General features: G+C 34.5%; 1 non-coding gene across 1 annotated transcript; it reads left to right on the top strand.

Moving 5' to 3' along the window:
- The first annotated feature begins 3,315 nt into the window (after positions 1–3,315).
- On the top strand, positions 3,316–3,418 carry LOC125117118 (U6 spliceosomal RNA). Its single transcript, XR_007132487.1, has one exon. It is a non-coding gene; the product is annotated as a U6 spliceosomal RNA (small nuclear RNA).
- Positions 3,419–6,386: the final 2,968 nt, after the last annotated feature.

Below are 6,386 nucleotides of genomic sequence, written 5' to 3'. Positions count from 1 at the left end.
ACAACTGTACATACCTAATGTACATTTAATAAAATCATGATTTATTTATTTATTAAGTAGCATTTTTTTCAAAAATTTTTAAGTCATCATTTTATATGTAAAATCAGTTGCCATGTAGCATTTATTGAGCAGTCTAACATTTTCCTACTAATAAGGGCTGCTGGTTTTTACTATATTATATTATAGGTAAATGGATCTGTTTTAGGTCCTGCTATTCTGTGTACATGTTCACTCACTATACATATTATACTATTTTAATTACCATACCTTTATAATAATTTTTATATGACAAAGGGCAATACTTCACCCCCAAATTATTCTTTTACAAAACCATACTGGTTGTACCTCATCTTATTACTATGTTTTAGACCGAACATTTCTGGTTAATAAAAACTGTTTGTGCCAAAAAGAGGACCTCTATGTACTACTCTTCATAAAACAGCCATAAGTAATTAAGTTCTCTGGGAATTGTCCTAATGGCATATAGCAAAAGAAGAAATATTTATTCAATAAAATCTGTAGTTTCCCTTCTGGATCAGTGGTAATGAACCCAACTAGTATTCATGAGGATTCAGGTTTGATCCCTGGCCTTCCTTAGTGGGTTAAGAATCTAGAATTGCTGTAAGCTGTGGTATAGGTCACAGACATGGCTCAGATCCCACGTTGCTGTGGCTGTGGTGTAGTCCAGCAGCTGCAACTCTGATTCAACCACTAGCCCAGGAATTTCCATATGCCACATGTGTGGCTGTAAAAAGCAAAAAGAAAAACAAACAAAAAACGTAATGTTTAGAGGAATATTTAGATGTGTAAACACCTACACAGAAAAGTTCTCTAATCAGTAGTATCATCTACCTTAACACACACAAAAAAGAGTAAACTTTACTAAAAAGAAGGAAATACATAATTAAGATTAGAGGAAAATAATAAAATACATAATAGAAAATAATAAATAAAATCAATGAAACCAAAAATTGGTTCTTTGAAGGATGAACAAAATTGACAAGGCTTTAGCAATACTAACCAATTAAAAAGGAGATTTAAACAACCAAAATCAAGAATGAAAGAGGAGACATTATTATTGACCTTAACAGAAATATAATTATAAGAGAATACTATGAATTATATGCCAAAAATCAGACTAGATAAGATGGACAACTTTATAGAAACACATAAACTGGGAATTCTCGTTGTGGCCCAGCAGAAATGGATCTGACTAGGAACCAGGGGGTCGTGGTTTCGATCCCTAGCCTTGCTCAGAGGGTTGAGGATCCGGCATTGCCTTGGGCTATCATGTAGGTAGCAGACACGGCTCGGATCTGGCTTTGCTGTGGCTGTGGTGTAGGCCAGCAGCTGTAGCTCCAATTCGACCCCCAGCCTGGGAACCTCCATAGGCGGATGCAGCCCTAAAAACAAACAAACAAAAAAAATAAAAAATAAAAAAAAGAAACACATAAACTATCAAAACTGACTCAAAAAGATAGCAGAAACTTTAATACACCAATAACAAATAAAAGAACTGAATCAGTGACCAAAAAAGGTCCAGAATCAGATGACTTCATTCGTCACCAAATGTTTAAGGAAGAGTTAACAGCAATCTTTCTCAAACTTTTCCAAAAAGTTGAAGCTGTAACTCCTGTAACTCCTTCTAACTATTTTTATGAGTACAATATTACCTTGATACCAAAACCAGATAAAGACATCACAAAGGGGGAAAAAGAAAACTACATACCGATATCCTGATCATGAACATAAACATAAAAGAAAACAGAGGTGTAAATCATTATCATCTTGAATTAGGCAATCATTTCTTAGATATGTTACCAAAACCATGAGAAACAAAAGAAAAATATAGAAAAATTGTCCTTAGATTTTTTTTTTAAAAAGTAAAAATTTAAAACTTCTGTGCTAAAAAAGATACCACCAAGGAAGTGAGAAGATAATCCACAGAAGGGGCCTGTATCTTTTACTTATATAGATTAATCAGTCTTACACAGATAGTATATATTTTCCTACCATTGCTCAAAATCACTACCTTGTCATCATATTGCCCCAAACTTTTCTTTTTTACTTTGAATCATTTGTCAGTTAAAGACTTATTTTTTTCCCAACAAAGATGTCTTCATCTCTAAATTGTGTTGCCATCAACATTCTCTGTGTTGCCATTGTATATCAATCATAGGTTGGCAAAGCATGAAAGCATCATTATTATTTTTTCCCTTACAATTTTGTAGGGAAAGTTTATTTTTCCTCCTAACAAGTAAAGAACCACTTACTTTTTTTTGCCTCCTTAACTTCAGTTAACCTTCTCACATGCATCTTTGGGTTGAGTTCATGTATGTAGTTGAACACTTCTTAAAGGAATGTATATAATAACACAAAATTTCTGTGAGCAAGTTGATGATTCAGACAATAATATGAGAACTAATATTTTAAATTCAACTTAAATCTTTTTAACACTGATTTATAAACACAGATATTCGAACAAATGTTATGATTTTCCAAATGCCATAATCTTTATTGTCAAGCACCATGAAGAAGCACAGAAGGATCATTTGCCTTGGATCCCATAGTGAATACATAATGGATGAGGCAGAGCTTAAGAGGCAGAGCTTCTCTGACCTCAATTCTTTCCAGTACAATAAAGGAATACATTCCTTTTAATATGATAGAATAGCTTGAACATCTTGATAAAACATTAGCCAGGGAGTTAGAACAGTGGTTAACGAATCTGACTAGGAACCATGAGGTTGCAGGTTCAATCCCTGGCCTTGCTCAGTGGGTTAAGGATCCAGCGTTGCTGTGAGCTGTGGTGTAGGTTGCAGACGTGGCTTGGATCCCGCGTTGCTGTGGCTCTGGTGTAGGCTGGTGGCTACAGCTCCAATTTGACCCCTAGCCTGGGAACCTCCATATGCTGCGGGAGTGGCCCTAGAAAAGGCAAAAAAAAAAAATTAGCCAGGATTTTTATTGGTTTTAGCATAGAAGTTTCATAGATGTACTATCTACGTAGCCATACAACTTCTCATGGTGCTTAGTATAATGTTTATAAAGATATAAGTGCAAATGGAAATGTATACATGTATAAAAAACATATGTATATATACACACATGTGTATGTATATGATATGTGTTTATATGTGTGTATATACACATGCTTATAGACACTTCCTTCTTATAGACACTTCTAAAAGAAAATTTATGATCCTGAGGTTATGCCCTATACATAGTGTTCTGAATGTTTATAACTAAATTCATTATGCTATATTTGTCTTTATTGCTCTAGGGTTTATACCTTTCATTAAAATAACACAGGGCATGCTTGTTTCAATGAAAATTGTACTAAATCTGGAATGAAGAAAGACAATTAGCATAATTCCTGCTGAAGGGTGACTTGAGAACTTGTGAAATTCTTCATTTTTTTAAAAAAAAAGGAAGCCTGATTTGAACCTTGATATTTATTTTACATCATGCAACCTTGTAAACCTGAGTTAAATCTCTCAGTAAAAGCAAGTGACATGCAAAGTTTAGTTCAAAAGAAAATTAATACTGCAGGAAGTTAGATGAGTGTGAAAATAAATTAAAATTGTAAAAATTTTAGGACTTCCCATTGTGGCTCAGTGGAAACAAATCTGACTAATATCCATGAGGACACAGGTTTGATCCCTGGCCTCTTTCAGTGGGTTAAGGATCCCATGTTGCTGTGAACTGTGGTGTAGGTCACAAAAGCCACTCGATCTGGCATTGTTGTGGTTGTGGTGTAGGCTGGAGGCTACAGCTCTGATTTGACCCCTAGCCTGAGAATCTCCACATGCTGTGGGTATAGCCCTAAAAAAAAAAAAAAAAAAAAAAAAAGACAAAAAAATTGTGAAAATTTTTAAAAATCTAAGTTCATTAAAGGTAAAAATCAGAGTCTCTTATGATTCAATAGGTTAAGAATGTGGAATTGTCACTGCAGCGGCTAGTGTCACTGCTATAGCATGGACTTGATCCCTGGCCAAGGAACTTCCACATGCCAAGGGTGTAGCCAGAAAAGAAAAATAAAATTTTTAATTAAAAAAAATTAAAAAGGTAAAAATCACACCAAGGGGACATGGAGAGCACACATGACAATCTTAACATTGTCCAAAATATTATATGGAGAATGGCTTCAAAAAAATTAATAAATTAATATTTTTTCTGTGGAATACAAAGAGCGAATACAAATATTTTGCTTTTAAATCACCTTTTTAAAATGACAACATAGATATTTGTTTTATTTATTCATTTTGCTAACCTTTGTTTACAGAGAAACTTTTCTTCAGAGTAGAAAGGTATATGCCAAGTAAGTTGTATATTTTAGCTGGAGAAACTTCATAAATAACTTTACTTCCAAGAGACTGTTTTAACTGCTGTTCAAGATGTACTAAGTGCTGTGGGAATACAAAGAGGGAGTGGTGACTCCTTACTGTGATCAAAGTGAGCCTCACAGAAAAGGTCACATTTGAGAGAATCTACAAAGATAATACGATTTCAGAACTCAGAGTTCTGGAGGTGGGTAAGGCTTCATAAGGCAAAGAATACTTTGAACGAAAGTCTTAAAAGCAGAAATGTATTCAAATAATGATAAGGAGATCTGTTAAAGGGTATAGCAGAGGGCTTGTAACGAGAGGCTAAATTAAAGTGTGACATCAAGGCCAGAGTTACAGAAGATTTAGATGACAGATTGAGGGCTTCTTTATAATCTTGGTAGAAAATGATGAATTTTAATTGGACAAGTTTTTTTTACCTAGAAGCTGTTACAAAGTCAAATATTTAAAGAGTCAAATTTAGGAGCTTCGTGGATTACATTCTCATGTATTAGCCAGATTATGCCTTACCTTTAGGACTTTAAAAGTACTTTTTCTAAGTGTATTATGGACTGAACACCGTAACAACCTTAAAGACCTGCTCAGGACATAAAGGCAGACCTAACACTTCTCCAGTGCTTGTAGGAGAAAAATACAATAGGGATCTAAAAAGATATGAAAATAAGTTAGCATAAAACTTTTGGACATTTTTCTAAACATTTGAATTTTTTTTTTTTTTTGTCTTTCTAGGGCTGCACCTGTAACATATGGAGGTTCCCAGACTAGGGGTCTAATTGGAGCTGTAGCTGCCAGCCTATGCTAGAGCCACAGCAACAACAGATCCCAGCCGCATCTGCAACCTACACCACAGTTCACAGCAACGCACAATCCTTAACCCACTGAGCAAGGACAGGGATCAAACCTGCAACCTCATGATTCCTAGTCGGATTCGTTTTCACTGCACCACAGTGGGAACTCCATCATTTGAAATTTTGATTTGCAACTATATCTCTTAAGGATGAACAGTTTACCATTAAGATATAAGCTAATATAAGTATGAAGTATTGCAATTATCAAGGTATCTTAAAATGTTGTCTATCAAATTCTTACAAAATCCTTCTTTAGTGCTTTATTTTCAGAACACATTTGGCATAGTAGTGTATGTTAATCATTGAATACACATGCTTTTTTTTTTTTTTTTTGGCCATACCCATTACATGTGGAAGTTCCCAGGTGACCTATGCCATAGCTGCTGGGATCGAACCTACTCCTCAGCAGCCACCCGAGCATCTGCAGTCAGATTCTTAACCCACTTTGCCACAGTGGGAACTCCAACACATGCTAAACTTTTAACTAACAGTAGTTTCCATCAGAAAAGTTTTAAGAGTACTGTAAAGTATAAGACCATTTGCAAACTGGATTTGTGTGTGAAAAACCTCTTTGTGTGAGGAAAATATCCAAATCTTTATGTGTGAAAATTAATTTAAACTAGAAAAGTACCTAGACTATAGGTACTTTACATTGAACACTTGTGCAGTATCTTCCTTTTGCGAAACATGAGGGCAGGAATGGGGTACTCATCCTAGTGTTGGAATACAGTCAGCCTCTCAGCATTTATGACATGAGACCATCTGGCATTCAGATCAGGAGAGCAAGACAGTGTCCATCTGTGAATTAAAAATGCACTTAAATCTTTGTAGAACTTAATTGTTCTATTATTTAGATGAAAAATAAATATCAATAGGAGTTCTAATGTTTTCTTCTATACCACAATCAATCTTCCTGATCCCTACTTTGTAAATCACAACTCTACAATTAATCTTAAGTTTAATATCAAAATTCTATTAACATGTGAACATGTCAACAGAAAAATCTCTTATTTTCAATTGTCTGCCCAAAATAGTAACACCTGATTGCATTAAAATGATCCACTCTTTCTGGTTGGCTGTTCTATATTTTCCCTTATCTGAAAAATTTACAAATTTATTTTACCTTGTAGTTTAAGCTACACTATTAGCCACGTTGTTCTTTAAATAATGTATTATTTTGGCATCATTTTGTTTT

The sequence above is a fragment of the Phacochoerus africanus genome, chromosome 15 (assembly GCF_016906955.1).
Source record: "Phacochoerus africanus isolate WHEZ1 chromosome 15, ROS_Pafr_v1, whole genome shotgun sequence".
NCBI classification, from domain to species: Eukaryota; Metazoa; Chordata; class Mammalia; order Artiodactyla; family Suidae; genus Phacochoerus; species Phacochoerus africanus.
This window is presented reverse-complemented; position numbering and strand designations above follow the sequence as displayed.